Source organism: Molothrus aeneus, chromosome 1 (assembly GCF_037042795.1).
Source record: "Molothrus aeneus isolate 106 chromosome 1, BPBGC_Maene_1.0, whole genome shotgun sequence".
NCBI classification, from domain to species: domain Eukaryota; kingdom Metazoa; phylum Chordata; class Aves; order Passeriformes; family Icteridae; genus Molothrus; species Molothrus aeneus.
The window spans coordinates 63,197,734-63,214,649 of record NC_089646.1 but is presented as its reverse complement, the minus strand read 5'-3'; positions in this window follow the sequence as shown (position 1 = coordinate 63,214,649).

Below are 16,916 nucleotides of genomic sequence, written 5' to 3'. Positions count from 1 at the left end.
AGACGCTGAAGAGAAATAACATAAGGAAAATTATTATTGTAGACTAACTTAACAGCCCCTCTAAATTAATGAATTTATACTTGAGAACGTCACTTTTTTGTTTAAAAATTTATTTTTATATACTAAGTTACAGGATTTGACACCTTCTCAAATTAGAGAAGCAATAATTCAGTTTTTAGAATGACTTTGCTGTTGGTCTTATCTTCCCAAGGCAGATGGTACTATATACGTCCATGGAATCAGTACATGTTGGCCTGCAGGCTTGTGCATCTGACAAATAGTTGCTAAAATAAGTGTTTAAGACTAATTTTAAACATAGGGTCTATTCTGCTAAAAACAGATACTGTGCAAATAAATTTCTATTTCGGTCAGGTGGAAGGAGGAAGTGAAAGATTATAGAGCACCAGCATCTTGGAATTACCAAACTGTCAGCAAACCAGCACTTCTTGGTGTTTAAGCAAGGAATAAAGTCAATGTGTCATTCAGGAAAAATACACTATAAATAGAACATAATTATTGTCTCCTAATCCATAAAGTCTTCAAGGGTGTGTAAAAGCTTTTTATTCCCAGTCTTTGTGCAGCACACAAAATCTTCTCTCATTTACTCTTCTTACCACTGTGTCATCATATATACCACATGTATTTATTGGCTTTCCAAAAATTTAGAAAAATCCCTTCATATATTTCCAAATACAAATCTTACAAAGAGATTTAAACTCAAGGAACAAGCATTTTGGTACAGGTAAGAATCTATTACAGAATCACAGAATGGTTTGTGTTGGAAGGGATCTTAAACATCATCTTGTTCCACCTCCCCTTCTGTTGACAGGGACACCTTTCATGGATCAGGTTGCTCAAAGCCCCATCCAACCTGGCCTTGGAAATGGCCAGGGATGGGGCATCCACAGCTTCTCTGGGCAGCCTGTGCCAGTGCACCACCATGCTCACAGTAAAGAACATTTTACTAATACCTCATCTAAACTGCTGCTCTTTGAGTTTAAAGCCATCACCCCTTGTCCTGTCACTACATGCCTTTGTACAAAGTCCCTCTCCAGCTTTCATGTAGCCCCTCTTCAGGCACTAGAAGGTGCTGCAAGGTCTCTCCAGAGCCTTCTCCGGGCTGAACAGCCCCATCTCTCATCCTTTCATAGGAGAGGTGCTCCAGCCCTCTGAGCATCTTCCTGGCTTCTGGGTTTGCTTGAGTAGGCCTATGTCCATCTTATTTTGGGACCCCAGAGGCGGATGCAGCACTCCAGCCTTGGTCTCACCAGAGCAGAGTGGCAGAATCACCTCCTTTGCCCTGCTGGCCATGCTGTTTTTGATAGAGCCAGGATACAATTGGCTTTCTGGGCTGCAAATGCACAGCTCTTGAATGTTGAGAGTCAAATGATCACTGAAGTCATAAATAAAAGCTCTAAGTTGGCAATTTTCCAAATTTGTTTCTGTAAGACTGTATCATGCTGTATGTTGTGTCTAATTGGAATCATAAGCAATTCTAAATGTACAGAAATTTTTCTGCTTTGATTTTTAATTTTCAGAGCTCTGTCAAAAGATGCAAGTGAAAAATAAACGAGATTGTTTTACCAAAGAACCACTTCAGCTGTGAAAACCTGCAATAGCTCCCCAGTGATTCAGAAATCGCAGAATATTTGCAGTTGGAAGGGACCCACAAGGATCATCAAGTCCAGCTCATAGGTGAATGGCCTGGATGGGGATCAAACCCTCAACCTTGGCATTATTAGCACTGTGCTCTGACCAACTGACTTAATCTCATCTATCTGTTCATTTCCTGCCTGGCATAAAAAGAAATAAAAAATAATTTTAAAAAAAATCCAGAAATGTTAGATCTCTCCGGTTCTCTCTTTAAGTCAAGCTGAAGCTGAGCTCCGGCCCTAATTTGCTTTCAAGAAAAGTCCATTTCTATTGTGAGCATGTAAGAGTAAGGGTCTGTCTGTACAAACACTAGTTGTGAGATTTTCTTGTGAATTTCCCCATTTACATAGCAAAGACAGGATGTTCTTTAAGAATTTTTTTCTGGAGAAGGAAATTGAGAATCATTTCATTTGATGGAAAGCCCGAGTTGCACCAAAGCTTCTTTGTGTTTTGCAGAACAAATTGAGATCCAGAGTTCTTACAAAACTGTATTTACTTGTGATATGTTACTGGGAGTATCCTGAGTTTGTCCATTTTGTTTCCTTCCTGTTTTCAGTAAAAGTCCACAAGGGAGTGGTCTCCCTTTCACTGGTATGTATTAGACAAATTGTTTACTTCAAGTATTTTTTTACTATTAAATCCCATGCAGTCTAGCCCCTTCTCTATTAGAAGTGTTTCTTGCATCATTCATTTCCCAGAATGTTGTAGAGTTGTACTTAAAACCACAAGTTGACAAATGGAAACATATTTTTAATGTAGATAGGAAATCTGCTTCAATTTTACCAACCACAAATGTTTTGGTTTACTAGAATAACACTTCTCCTAGTTGTGAATGTTCACTTAAATGACCTTTCCAAAAATGGTGAAATCCTGTCTCCAAGCAGCTATTAACAGTACTTCAAGATGTTTTGAGTCATACTGCTTTAGTGGACTTTTCTCTTCTTACTCTTGCTACCATCTGCAGACCTTGCACAGGAAAACTGGTGAGGTTTTTCATGTGGTTTGGGATTTTGGGGTTTTTTAAATCTGCAAAGTTAGGTAAATTCACATAACTAGTTCTCTTGAACTACTGCAAGATGTGAGCAAGACTTAGTTTTGCATCTCCGCATTGAGTTTCCAGGAATCAAGTAAACTACTTTTATTATGATTTCTAAAAATTATCAGAACTCTGTAAGACAATTTATTGTTTTACAAAACTTCTTTTTGAAGTCTCTTTAAGAAATAAGTAAACAGTAAAATAATTTTTTAATGTTTTAATATATTTGAAAATTATTTATTAGTTACAAGTATGAATGTTTTCTTTTAAATTGTTTTTCCTTTATTTATATAGATCTTGAATTTAAAGGGTTGTTTGTTGTTGAGGTTTTTGTTGTTGGGTGTTGGGTTTTTTTTTAATTTTAGAATAAAGATTTCTGTATAAGCAATACAGTTCCTTTAGTCTCTAAATAGACAGTTCATTTACAATCAAATATGTGCCTGGAGTTTTGGGGGTCACTTTGAGCAAAAACAAATGCATACTCCCTTGAAGATAGATGGCCTGCTGTGTCTTTGTTAGGAAAGCTTCCTTTGGCTTAAAACATATTTTTTACCCTATTGCTAAACATTTTAAAGCTGTGGTGTTGCTTCTTTATTTCAGGCTTATGTTCTATGTCAGAGGAGTCACCCCTGATCCTCAAACATGCAGTGTGAGAGGATCATAGAGATCATAGAGGAAAACACCCAGTGTTTGCACAGTGTTCCTTTGAAGTCTGCCCCTTCCAAGGAGGAAGATTCTGGTTTTCTTGGGAGGGTGCCTAGCTGGTATCGAAAACAAAAGTACTGGAAATGAGTAAGAAAATATTGCAGCAAATAAATATCAACCTTGAGCCAATGTTTACCCAAATAGTGAGGCATGTCAATGTGGTGTAACATTTCAAATACCCCACGTCCCCCCTGTCAAACTCTTGGAAGTTCATTCGGTTCCCTGGTGTATTCTGAAGTTATATCAGCTTGATTCGAGTCATGACTAATACTACTCATGAACAATCTCTTCTTGTTGGATGAGTAAAAATGTAGTAAGGGGAAAAAAGAAGGGTGGTGTGTTGTTTTGGTTGTGGTTTGTTTTTTCTTTCCCTGCAGGGAAGTGGCACATGTTCTGTGAGAACTTTAAAAAGAGCTGTGTGGTACATGAATATAACAGTGGCATATTTATAGCAAGCAACTGAATCTGGTCAAATGCAGCTTGTATACAGGGCTCCAGGGTTTACATCAGAACCAACAGAGAGAGAAATAGTTGTCTTGGGTGGGGGGGGGGGTCAGGAATGGAAGCACGGCAGGTTTCTCAGCTTGAAGGGAAAACTCAGCATTTATACTGCTTGCACTTCAATCTCCAGCATGCTTTGGTCTTTCTCCATTGTTAATTCTGATTTTGTCCAGAATAATGGGTCACTCCAAGTCATTCTCCTCTCTTTACCCAGGATCTGTTTTCTTGTGGCAAAGGTATACTATGTTTTATACACTCACAAATTCTCACAGCAATGCAAGAAATGAATAAATACAAAGGCCACTTGTATTTAAAGAAATGAATGCAAGAATGAATAAATACAAAGGCCACTTTTAAAGGCTACTTACCACAACCAGACCCAGATAGTGGCAGGAGATTTTAAAAATCTTTTATATCACAGCTTTAACAGAAGTCCATTCCATTGCCTCATGATTTACATGCAGAGTTCCCTTGTGTTCCTTGACTCCAACTAAGCCAAGGACCTAACCACCTAACCAAGCTCTTCACTGAGCATTTGAAACCAAATAAAGTGACAGGCCGGTGCCTATTAAAAAAAAGACCTCTGCTGGTGCTCAGAAGAGACTGAGCACACCTACCATGGATCTTGCACATCGATTTTACATTTTTGTTCAGTTGGTTTTTTGATGTAGTTAGTTACCTTGTCTCATGTGTTACATTGCACCACCACTCAGAAGGACTGGGATCTGAGAAGTTTTTTAAGAAGGAGCTCAAGCTATATGGAAATTGCGGGGGGGGGGAAAGTGCATAATATGGCTCACACTTCCAAAGGTCCATAAGAAAATTACAGCAGAAATGTTAGTATTTTCATTCCCTCTAAAAGGAACCGTGTTTAAAAATAAACTGAGTTGATTTTTTTCTTTAATCCTTCTAGCCACCTTCCAGTCTCTGCACTGCAGCATGCTCCTGTATGTGAATTGTTTCATTTTTAATAATCTGGTTTGGGCATGCCCAAACTACAGCTCTTGAAAAAAGCTATGTTGAGATTACTCTCTCTTTTTACTACAGTAAAAATGCATTCAAGACTTCAGCACATTTAACAACATATTGTCTGCTGAGCTGCTTAAGTAGTTAACATGTCTTGTTTGCAACAGGGTCCCAGTTTGCCCTGAGGTATCAAACCACACCTGACAAGTTATAAATTTGGTGATTCATAAGGTGCAGCTAACTGGAGGGTTGGGAATGTCTGATAAACAGTGGTAGTCATCTGCTAACAAAGCAAAAATATGCTCACTGTGAAAGGTAAATAAATGTTCCATAGAAACATCATCTCCATTTACTTAAAAGTCAGTTTTTTGAAAGGTATTTTCTTTTTCTGCTGTTACCTAGCAGGAAAAAATTAAAAAAAAAAAAAACATAGCTCTGTACTTGAGTACTCTTAGCTCATTTTCCTTTGCAGTTCCTATCTTCAAATTTTCAATATGTCATTTAATAAATTATTAGGGATTTTTTTTTGTATGCCATTTGTAGTTTCAATATTGTTTTCAAGCTTTCTTGTCCCTGCCAGGTTATAGAGAGATTTGGAGGAGGCAGGGGTTGTTTTTTAGTGTGTTCTTAATGAGGGCTTTAATGTATTTCTTAATAAAACAGTGTTCAATGCATTAAAATATGACCAAAGGCTCCCTTGCAAGCCTTTACTTGTTGACTGAAGTTAAAGGCTTATTTATATGGAGGTTTCATATCAGTCTTCTGATTGATGCTTGTTTAAGTTTTTGTACAAATTGTATTTCAAGTAGCAATTTAAATATTTTTGTACACTTTCAGTACATCACCACACGCAGCAAAACCACAAGACCCTAAGGTACCCAAATATCTCTGAATAAAAGCCACTGGATGGCATAGAAAGAGATACAAATATGGGGGGGTGGGGGAGGGGGAATTGCAAGGTGCTACAAGTCTGTGTACTGTATAAATATCTAAGATACCAAATAGATAAGACAGTAGCAACGGTGAAAGAAAACATAAGCAAAGCCAGTCTCTTTGGTCCACAAATGAAGGTTGAGGCATGCAGCTCCTCTTTGCTCTTGGACAAAACCCAGCAATGGAGACAGGCAGCTGTTCAACAACTGCCCTTGCAGCAAACGTGGCTGTCTGTTCCTGTAACTGCTGGTAGCAGTGTGTTTACCCAGAAATTTCTTCACTGTGAAGGTGGTGAGGTACTGGAACAGGTTGTCCAGAGAAGATGTGGTTGCCCCATCCCTGGAAGTGCTCAGGGTTGGATGGGGCTCTGAGCAGCCTGGTCTAGTGAAAGGTGTCCCTGTCCAGGGCAGGGGTGTTGGCAACAAATAATCTTTAAAGTCCCTTCCAACCCAACCACTCTCCAATTCTATTAAAGTGGAGTGTTATTTTGTGTACTCTTCTGCTGTCCTGGGATGAAGCACATTATTGGAAATAAGTGAAGTTTCATATAAGCTACATTAGACTTGGTGTGAAAATCATAATGTAAGCATGTGATGGGTGTTGGCTGGTTTTTAGATCTTTTACCTATGTTGCTCTAGTATACTGTGTTTGGGTTCTAATTGCTAATGACCAAAGGCTGATTGTTCCTTGCTAATTACCCTTACTGACGTAACAGCTGGGCTAAGTGATGTGGTGATAGATCTAAGACAATGAGCTGTAGCCATGCTGGTAAGATTTCTGTAGAGAGATTAGAGAGATAGCCTATAAAAGGCCAAACCAAGGAGAGCGAATTGCTTCTTGAAGCACTGTCTCGGGGAGGGGGTAGGGAATACTTGAAATATATACAGATAATGAAAGGGAAAAGCTCAAGAAATGGTAACATTAAAGAAGGCCTAGGACCAATAGCAGGAGCAAGTTAGTTGCTAAGTTACGAGGGCAATTTTGGACAGCAGCCGTGTAGGCAAGGATGGTTTAACAGGCCTGTGCTGAAGTTCCCATGTTCAGAGGTTACATGGAAGCATTATGTCAGCATCAAATCATCACACACAGAGGGCAGCAATTCTGTTGCTGGGAAAGATACCTGCACTGCCAGGGAAGGGACCGCCTTGCTTTCCACTCCACATAGGGCCGGGAGAGCTGGCCAGTGCCACCCTTTATGCCTCGCTCAGTCCCACACTCAGATGAGTCCCTCAAATTCCAGCTCCTACTGGGATAATTATACAGGGAAATCCAGCTTTTGGGAGCAGGAAGGTAGTTCCTGACTGCTTTTCATAGCACTTCTTACCAGGTCTGCAAGCACTTTGAACTTCTGCCCTCAGAAGAGATCCCAGCCTGCCTGAAGACGAGTAACAATGACCCTTGGCATAATCTTTTCTGGCAATGGGGATGAAATAGGGCCATTGAATAACAAAGAGACACTCTGCTCTTTTGCTGGGATCCCAAGGGCTGAAGGGCTTTTGTCACAGAATGGATTCTAGCATTTCCAAAGACAAAGGATGGTGAATTCAGTAATGAGTCCCTAGCTAGCCAGCATAATAGATTCGCTCTATTTAAACCTTGTCCCCAGAGACCTGTACGTGGGTTGCTTTTTTTTATTTGTGGTCTCTGCTAACACAGAGTTCAGATCGATGGAAGTGCTCATGAAATATGTAACTGGCACTTGTGATGGAGATTGATGAATATGGCTAAGTACAGCTGTGTGTTACAGAGACTTAGTTCCTTGCACTGATACTGTGGATTGATACAGGCTGTTGCCAGAATCTTTATTTGATTCTTTTTGGTATGTGATAAATGTTAGTCAGCTGGACAGACTTATGAAGCCACATTTGATCTGTATGACAATTATGATTTTGTTTGAGCTCTTTCCCTAGTACATCCAATTTCATTTACTGTGGCTTGCTACCTCCACTCATTCAGGGAGCTGTTCAAATAATACAAAGGAAAGAATACTTGGAAATGTAAAAGGAAAACTGCACAAAAAGAATAGCTTTATCAAGAGTAGATTGTGCCAGACTAATGTGGCAGCTTTCTTTGGTAATAACTGTATAACAGACTTTCTAGGAAAAAGAAACACTGTGGATCTAATAGATATTGACCACAGGTTCCACATAATCTAACTTGAAGGAGACACAAAGATAATGCTGTTAAGAAGTTACCTCATGATGGGAAGACAAAAAAGAATTCTGTTCACTGCTGTTCAAGAAAGACCAATTCAAACTGTAAGTGTTCTGAGGAAGAGCTACCAGGCTGTTCAGGAATATGATTCACTTACCCTAACAAATGAAAACTGAAGCCAAGCAGACTCTGGGAATGCTCTCACTGGTGCTATGTTAGTAGCAAACACAAGAAAAAGGAAAGAATTGTTTAAGGTGACAGGCATAGACTTGCCACAAGTACACTTAGGGTGGAAATTATAAAGGTATTCCTGACCATCAGAGAATTTAGGGTTTGGAATAGGAGTCCAGTAGAAGCAGCAAGAAGAGATGGGATTGGAAAATTTGCATGAACCAGCACAGTCACATTATACTGTGTCATGCTTATCTTAGCAAAGATAGGACTCCATAGAGAACTTCCCTCTGCTGTAGGCTTATGTAAACACTGGAGGGAAATGCTTTTTATTTTTTGGCTATCTGGAAACCTTTACCAGTGCTATAGTACAACATTATAGCCACTGGTTCAAATGTCAGGACCATGTCAGCATTTTTTTACAGTAACTGAAGTAGATCAAAAAACACATGTCATGCCCTAGTGTTCAATGAGTATGAAAAATGTGATTTCTAAAGGCTTGGTTTTTTTAATTTTTCTAATCTTCTGCCACTGAAGAAGAAATAATGAAATAATGTACTATAAAACTCAAGACATCACTAATGGGCCATTCCCCTCAGTATAATATGAGTTTAAAGGGGAAACATCTGGATTCTGAAATGTGCTATGCCTTATTTTGATCTTGAAATGATATTTTAAATTTCTTTAGAGATATTTTTAATATATATGCACACCTAATTGCAGCTAAAGATAGTTTGTACTTCAATTATCTTCCCTTCCTGCTTGGTCCTCAGCAGTTGAACCAGCCCAGAGAAAGTCTTCAGCCTGAGTGGTCTCTGCCCCATCCACACCTTGATGGATCCTCTCTCCTGCTCCCAGAAGTCCAAAGATGAAAAAAGGTAAATCTGTGTGAAATGTGTGAAATACACAAACACACACACACACACATATATGCAGGGAGGGCAGGGAAGGGCACATTTGCCCTGTTTTACATTCACTGTATCCAGTATTTAAACAGAGTTAACTTCTGAACACACAGCCCTGGTTTGAAAAAAGGAGTTTCCCACACTGCCATGAAAAGTTTCTTCTTGGAGTGTTATAATCCAAGGCTCACCAGCAATTTGGTTGTTTTACAGTCTTTTTGATCTCCCTTTATGATTTGTACATTCTCTTCCTTATTCAACCCAAAACTGCAGATGCCTGATTTCACCACAGCCTTAGTGCCTTGCCCCACGTCAGTCTGGGCACCTCCCAGGGTGCCTCTGCTGCTCCCCACTGTCCTGCTGCTGCAAAGCCTCTTGCTGGAGATTTGGGGTGCATTTCCAATAGCTGGCCTCAAGCCAGCTAAGGCTGATGGGAAGCTGCAGGCATTTTGAGAAGAGCACATGAAATGGAAGCCTTTTCTTGTGTATTGATGGCACAAGTAACCTCTGCTCCTTTTCCGTTCACCAGCTCCAGCTGCTGGTCACTATCCAGCTCTGGGATGTTGCAACACTGCATTGCAAGCCTCTGTGTTCTCATCCTTTGTTCTGAAGCCCCGTTTCACTGGCAACACCGTGTTTTGCCTCTGGCAAAATGACACACATCTGCTGCTCCTCCTCAAGGGCTGTTTGTCATCCTGCTCTCCTCCACCAATACATGGCGTGCCATAATTGAGATTTTCAGTTGTGATGGAAGAGGAAATTAAGTGGTTTTGGAGGTTCAAGCTTTCAGCCTACCTGTCCTCTGTTATTTACTTATTTTCTTAGTTTTCTTCAGGAGAAATAGATAAGGTCCTTTAAAGCATGTTCTTAGTCGGCAGCTTGGTGAAGGAGCATTGGGAGTGTGTATTAAAGAAGCTGGAATAAACAACAAAACCAAAACATAAGGTCACAATTCAAGCAAATATGCCAGAGGGAACACAAGGAGCAGACGATGCTGTTGCTCAATGTAGTCTAAAGTCCAGGCAGTGTAGGAATGCAGTCCAATGGAGCTCTCCTGAAGCTTGGAATGGAGAGGTGCACAGAGAGCAGGCCACAGAGGAGGCAGCATGTTTTTTTTTTGTAAAGGGTCAATAATGATTGTGCAGTAGACTGGAAATACTTAGTCATATAAAAGGTGTCAGTGCTAGCAGCAGAATAGAAGCTTTCACACATTTCTTTATTAAAAAAAAAAAAATTAATCAGACCTTAAGCATTAGTGTGAGACAGCAGGTCAGTCACCATTTCTTATACAAACTATTGCAGCTGAAAATGACTGTGGGAAAACTTCCTAATTAGCCCTGTTAGGGTTTTTTTGTTTTTTAAGAGAAAAGTAGCTGAACTTCTGAATCTGGTTTCCTGTGGAAACAAAGCTTACACAATCAGTGTTTGTCCTGTACCTAATAATTTTTGTAACCCTCTGGCAAATAAGATTTTGACTGAAGTTGAAAGAGTGATAGTGTTGGACATGATTATGTTTTTTTAAAACATTTTGTGAAGTCTGGCAGCAGGATAAGGACAGAGTCAAGTTACTGCCCTGCCTGAAGAAAAGGCTCTCAGCCATGATGTGCTGGTCCCAGCCAGCTGGCCAGGCAGCACACACGTGCCGTGCCGACAGTGAGTATATTTGTAGCTTCTAAACAGCCCCAGTTTGTTGTCTCTTGGTGGTGGCAGCGTGATTGGAGGCATGAGGAGAGCTGGGATTATTGTAGTGAAGAGAAAGAGATGTGGGACAAAGGACTCAAATCCGTAGGAAATCAGGCTTCGTTAGTTGCGCTGCTCAGGAACAACATGTTTGTCTAACAATAGCTTTCTGCCCAAGCACACACGTCAGAGCCAGATTAGATTTCTATTTGCATACCTCCTTACCTTTCTCAGGAATGCCTCTGGCATAAAACTCCTCTATTTCTCTTTCTTCCTTAAGGCATATGTCTCCTGGAAAGTAACTGTAAAAAGTTGCATCTTATTTCTGAATAGATTTATTACTTTGTTTACCTAAAGTCAGATGAACTGGGTTTAATAACCACATCAAATGTTTGCTGGGGTTTTTTTTAATCCTCTTGGCTCTTCAGAAATAACATAACAGAGAGAGAGAGCAAATGAGCTGGATGCAATTACATTTTGTGCACACACACTGAGAGCAGGACCTGAAGACAGGATTGTTGTGCAATGTAAACAAGGCATAAATTTATCCTGCTGAACCCTGGTAGCTAGTGATCTGAGAGGGAAAGAATCCAGTGGATTTTTGAAGCACAGGGATGAGCCTGCAGTACTGACAGGAAGATCAGGATTATTTTGTTTTCTTTAGAACTGAACACATTTTATACTTGTTGAAATAATAAGCATGAAAAAAACACCCACAAGAAAACTTTTAACAGCAAGGGTACAAAAGAATTCTGCAGTATCCAAAAGAGTTTTTAATCTGCAGGGAGAGAGAACAGGAGCTGTGCTCTTCTTTCTGTCTTATGTAGTCTAAGAAGGTCTGCATTATGCTCATTATAATGATATCAGTGTTTCTAAATTAAAGTGGCTATGCCTAGATTCCACAGGGATGTGTGTCACAGAAAGGCATGTGCTAGTAATTAAAACAGAGTGTTCAAATATTGCTTCATGTTCAGACAAGAACTTTTTTATGCAGTTGTGTAATTAAAAAAAAAAAAAAAAAAAAAAAAAGGAAGGTAGGCCCAAACTGAGGGCAGCATTAATACACTGCACAGCCACTGACACGACAGGAGACCTTGTGCACTACTGCTGCCACAGCCACACTGAAGAAAAGAAATGTTTTCAAATACTAAGTAGCATTTCAGAAAGATTTTATGAAAGTCCATTCAAACTCCAGCTTTGTGTTCCCACTGCTAAGTAACCACTTAGAAAACTCACTCCAAAGAATGACTAGTCACCTAGAAAGCAAATGAGATACAGCTACAATGAAACAGATACTACTTTAATAAATCCTACCACTAGGCTATTCCATATGCAGCCATCAGTATTTTGTGCCCTTTCAGGGGCAAGTATTTGGCTCTTCAGGGGAAAAAAAAAAGGCACAAACCTGGGCTCTGCTGCACTTCATGGGGCAGGGGATAGTCCTTCCTGATCCCCCCATGGACAACGGGTTTGTGAAAAGACATACAGAGCAATTACCCTAATCACAGTCTTAGCAAATGTGATTAATGATCAAACAGTTTTCCAGTGTTTGGGAAAATCCTGTCTTAGTGTTATTTGCCTTTAATTCCTCCCACTGCAATCAGCTGTGTAAGTTGACAAAATGCAAATTCAAAAAGCACTACCTTTTTTGTCCCAGGGGTGCTACAGATTTGTTATACCAAACCTACTCTTTAGCAGCTGACCTAATTTCTTCTGTTGTTATAATTTTAGAAGGAAGTTTTTACAGGCTTTTTGTACATGATACGGATTAGTATTTGAAGGTACCTTGGCCAAAAAAAGATGAAAAATAGCCTTTTGTTCCCAGTACATTGTTGGCTTAACCTAGTCAGGTGTGTCTCGTGGAGTCACATTTAAGGCTTGCTCATTTTGCTCCCAACTTGCCTTTATGTGTTCTGAGGCTGAAATAAAGCTTGTGTTGCACATGTAGTGTGGCTAAAGAATTAGCTTCCCTCATCAGCTGAGCGGCCAAGGAGTTTTACACTGGGTCAAACTTAATGCATTGGCACTTCACAATCTAGCAGCTCAGATCTGCTTTCAAAACAAACACCTCAAATGTGTCATTAAAAGGCTAAAATACACCCACTGGGAAAGACCTGCATCGCAGTAATGTGGCTGCATGAGTCTTAGGCTGAGTCAAGGGGGTCCTGTGAAAAGCAACACTTAACTCAGAGCAGTAGTGAAGGTGATGGGGTTTGTCTTATACAATTTTTGCAGTAACTTGCTACAGTCTTGATTTTTGCTCAGTCACACCTGGTCAAACAGGTTTACATTGTCTCCTGCCTCATAATCTCTCCTTTCTTTTCTTTCTTTCTTTCTTTCTTTCTTTCTTTCTTTCTTTCTTTCTTTCTTTCTTTCTTTCTTTCTTTCTTTCTTTCTTTCTTTCTTTCTTTCTTTCTTTCTTTCTTTCTTTCTTTCTTTCTTTCTTTCTTTCTTTCTTTCTTTCTTTCTTTCTTTCTTTCTTTCTTTCTTTCTTTCTCTCTTTCTCTCTTTCTCTCTTTCTCTCTCTTTCTCTCTCTCTTTCTCTTTCTCTCTCTTCCTTCCTTCCTTCCTTCCTTCCTTCCTTCCTTCCTTCCTTCCTTCCTTCCTTCCTTCCTTCCTTCCTTCCTTCCTCTCGTTTCTTTCTTTTCTTCCCCTCATTCCCTCCTTCCTCCCTTTCCTTTCCGAGCCTTTTTTAAACTTTTTTTAACACTTGTGCTAGAATTGTTATCAGAAACTACCAACATGATAAAAACAGAGTGGGCTTCAGAGGCCAGTCCTGAGTTCAGACTTAACTGCCTGAGATCACTTGCTTATGACAGATGTTCATTTAAGTAATTAATACATATGATGTTCATTTAAGTAATTAATACATATGACTGAGTGCAGAGCTTTGGAGTCTTCCCAGCCCTCCCCTGTGCAGTTCAAGTGACTACATTTTTCTATCATGGCGCATGCCTAGTGAGAAATCAGAAAGTGGTTTTTGCATGGCACAAGCTGAAAACTTTCCCCTTGCTCCCAAGGGGAGAAAGGCTGACTTGCAGCAATTTTTAATCCAGGAATACAAACTCTGTGGAGATGAACTCTCTCGAAAAGCTGTCACAGCAGGGCTAATTTGGAGTAAAGCATTTTTGGACCAAATAAATGGCAGGGAGAGTAGGAGGTCTGGAAGGAGGCTGCAGAAAGTGTGGATGAGTAACCTAGGTTATTGTACTAATGAGATTATGTTTTGCTTTGAGATCTACTGTAGAGAGAGCCTGAGTCATTTGGTCTTGGCCTGTGTCATGAGGAGGGGGAGGCTGAGATTTAATGACCAAAATAGCTGTAATGCTGCCAGGGTGTGCCTTGGTTCCCTGGGCACCCCCTCACAGCTGTCCAGGAGAGTTACAGGGAACTTTTCCTTTTAGTCTTCTATATGCCACCAGCCACTGTTCTCTCACCAAGCCTCTCCTAGACCTCCCTTACCTTCAGGCCCATCCTTCAGGGTTTTTGGCACCTCCATTGATGCTTGGTGAGATTGCTTTTTTCTGGAATCCAGTCTGGGAAGTGTTTGACAGCAGGGACCCTCCTGCCTCCCACCTCACCTTTTCTGGGCTGGGACTTCCCTTCCCACAGCTGGGACCTCCCCAAGGCCCCTGGTACAGGGGAGCCTCTTTGCACTGCTGGGAGCCCCCCTCTCCAGGGAGCACAGCTTTCCTCTCCTTGCAGGCATTGCAGTGCAATCAGCCCCTGCTGAGCTGGTTTTTGATTTCCCTGGTTTCTCTCTGAGCACCAAACAGAGCTTTTCATATCTACAAAAATGTGTATATTATATATCCTGTTACAGTAAAATAACAGTGGCTGGTGTAAGTCCCTTTTATACACTTTATCAGACTCCCTCATAGGGAATTATTAGTTGTGTTTTAATTATATTGATGTAGTTGCAGCAGTACATAGTTCTCCCTGTAAAAATAGAATGAGAAAAATCCCTAGGTAAGGGAAATTCTGCTGGTTAGTTTTAGAAAAACCTTCACATGCCTAACTTCTGTTTCAGGAATCCTGTGATTTTCTGTATGTGTTGATGATAACTTCCTTCTCCAAGTGACAGAGGAGCCACCAAGGAGAGGCGCTGTTCTGGACCTCATTCTCGCCAACAAGCAGGGTCTGGTGTGGAATGTGAAGCTCAGGGCCTGCCAGGGCTGCAGTGAACATTGAATGGTGGCATTCAAGATCCCTAGGGCAGCAAGCAGGGAGCACAGCAAGCTCACTGCCCTGGAATTCAGGAGAGCAGACTTGGGCCTTTTCAAGGATCTGCTTGGTAGAGTATCACAGGATAAAGCTCTGGAGAGAAGAGGGGCCCAAGAAAGCTGGTTAATATTCAAGGATCACCTCCTCCAACCTCAGGAGTGATCCATCTCAAAAAAAAGAGGAATTCCAAGAAAGAGGAAGCAAGGAAAAAATGCCAGGAAGCCTGAACCAATGAAAAACTTGGTCTAGTAGAAGGTGTCCCTGCCCATGGAAAGTGGTTGGAACTCAATATTTAAGGTTTCTTCAACCCAAAGCATTCCATGACCCAGCTCCATGCATGACTAAAGTAACTGCATAATTATATTTCTGTAACTCCAGCCTCTTCCACTGCTCCCCTTTCCTTGGTTATCTCCAGTCTGCCATCATTCAGACTCTGTGCTCCACCAGCACAAAGTGCAGTGCCCAAGGCCACGTTTGGTCATGGATGTGCTCTGCATGGATACACTGCACAGCTCCCTTTTTCTGTCAGACCTCAGGGGTGAGGTTGAAGTCCTCCTTTTCTGTGTTCCAGGATTTCCATGGGGATGAATTTTGGCAAGCTTTGGTCCATGTCCCTGCACTTGATGGCATGCCATGCCTTTTGATGGCTTTGACTTTGGCAACGATGTTTTTTTTTTAATATCCATGCCATGTCTCATATCTTCCCCTCAAAGTTCTGTCTTCCTCCTTGATTTTTTTCTCCTGCTTTTGCAGCATCTGTGAGCTTAGTTTTGGCATGTTTTGGTCCTTTGCACTGCACTTCATTTCCTCCCAGACCATTTTCTGGAAATCAGTAAATGTCCCAGTTTTCTGGGGGTTTTGGGTTTTTTTCAGTTGCATTTAATTTTATCCTATCTCCTTTCCAGAGTGTTTTAAGCCTTTCTTTTCTGGTTTGCAAGATTCTATTTCCCTTAAAATTTCCTTTAAAAATGTGAAGAAGCAAGAACTCATCTTCAAGTGTACCCAAACTTGTGTTCAGCCTTACTCACTGCTTTTAGTATTAGGAAGAACTGTCAGTAGAGTTTCTACAGGACTGGTTATACCCCAAAAATATAAGCATGCTTATGGCTTATAGTAGTGGTGGAAGAGCTGCATCCACAGAGAATCAGGATCTGGGATTCCCAAATCGCAAAATTACTTTGTTTCCCTTCCAACCCAAACTATTCCATGAGTCTGTGGACATTAAGGGAATTAAGCACTGTGCAGAGGATGAAGCCCTAAATTAGAAAGCACTAGGCAGAAATTCAAACAGACTGTGGAATTGCTGGACTGGGCAAAAAAGTTGTTAGCCTTGTAAGTTCATCTTATTCATTTTCCTTCTTCCTTTCTCAGTGCAGTGAAAACACAATTTCTATCCCCCATGTCAGCCTTTAAAATATTTTAATGTTTATGTCAGTGCACTCCAGGCAGTTAATAGATTCTTTCATATATTTGTAATTGCTTGACTTTCATCAATTTACATTTATTTGTTCATGGTACATTGTAATCCCTCAGTGGGTGGAAGTAAAAAATCAACAAACACTAAAACCATTTACATCAGTTTTATCAAATTGTTCTTTAATCAATATTGGGTGGGTTTTTTTCTTTAGACTGCTAAAAAAAATCCAGTTTCCTAGCTAATTTCTTCAAGCTTACCTGAAAGAGACAGGGTAGAAAGGGGAGATAGATTGCCCAACTTTTATATTTGTATTATAGCTATTCAGGTGGAATGAAAATAAGTATTTAAAAAGGAGTGGCAATAGATTTTTCAAGGATTAGTGTTTATATCACAGATAAAGCAGAAAAAGACAGACATGGCATGATAAGAATTAAAAGTGGTTAGAAGTGGGTGTGACTGTGAAGGAGGAAGAAAATTAAGAGTTGAGTGATGGTAAAAGAGAGAGTCAGGGAAGAAACTTAAACAATTGAGAAAATGGGCAAGGATAAGTGTACCAACTTTTGTTTGTGATAGG